We start from the raw sequence: 1,007 nt of genomic DNA, 5'->3' as shown, positions 1-1,007 counted from the left end.
TCATTCAAACATTTTGTGGGCGGCGCGCCTGCTCTATTGTTGCGTAGCAATAGAAGCCTGCTCATGCTGCTTCGGCGGCGCTTTTTCGCCTTCTCTTCGCTCTGGACAGGAGCGCTAATGGACACGGGGAGGGAGCAGGTGAAGCGTGTCGTTCGTAATGGAAAGAAAGACACCACTACTTCGCCTCTTTGTTGGACCGCCGGCGCGAACACAGTGGTCTCTGACCAGGACCAGGAACCAATTCGAATTTGGATCTTGACATGTTGGTTGTTTTTAACCGTAGGCATCTCGCCAGGAAGTTGGTGGGCTCATCATGAATTAGGTCGGGGTGGCTGGTGGTTTCGGGATCCCGTAGAAAATGCGTCTTTTATGCCTCGGGTATTAGCCACAGCTCGTATTCATTCAGTAATTCTACCCCTTCTTCATTATTGGACCTCGCTTCTTAATATTTTGACTCTTCCATGCTGTGTCTCAGGAACCTTTTCAATACGGTCCGGATTGCTAGCTCCCGTTCATAGTTCTGCTACAGACGATACACGAGGAAGATTTTTATGGCGGTTCTTCCTTCTAATTACAGGCATATCTATGACTCTTTTTTACCAGATGAAGCAGGAGGCATCGGTCCGTAGAACCTATAAAAAAGAGATGGTTGTGGCGCGAAGTACTCTTGTGCACCTACGTCACTCGGCTCGCGCGCAACCCCGCCCCGTTATGTTATGGAAGAATTTTGCTTCTTGCTGGGCTGGTTATTCAGAGCCAGCAACTGGCTACCGAATTTCGTCCCGTCCGTAGCGCTTCGGAAGTCACTCTGGCGTGGCGCTGCTGGATACTTCTGATCAATAGGAATAGGAGGAAAAAAAAGCTTATGATGAGCATCTATTGGAGTCGATCATTTCCAAGATCTAATTCGAGTTTCTTATTATGTAGTGGAAACGCCTCACAATCTTCTGTTTTACGCTTACGCTTAAGGGAAGAAATGTTCTTGGTGGATGCAGGCCTTGGTACCC

General features: G+C 48.5%; 1 protein-coding gene across 1 annotated transcript in view; it reads right to left on the bottom strand.

The window, feature by feature from the left end:
• Positions 1-204, bottom strand: part of LOC120689327 — a 1,385-nt gene extending 1,181 nt beyond the window's left edge. The window contains exon 1 of the mRNA XM_039971620.1: positions 1-204. This exon is cut by the window's left edge and continues 474 nt beyond it. The gene's annotated coding sequence lies outside the window, so the exon portion shown is untranslated.
• Positions 205-1,007: the final 803 nt, after the last annotated feature.

The sequence above is a fragment of the Panicum virgatum genome, chromosome 9N (assembly GCF_016808335.1).
Source record: "Panicum virgatum strain AP13 chromosome 9N, P.virgatum_v5, whole genome shotgun sequence".
NCBI lineage: Eukaryota > Viridiplantae > Streptophyta > Magnoliopsida > Poales > Poaceae > Panicum > Panicum virgatum.
The sequence above is the reverse complement of the archived record's forward strand: the minus strand, read 5'-3'. Positions and strand labels throughout refer to the sequence as shown.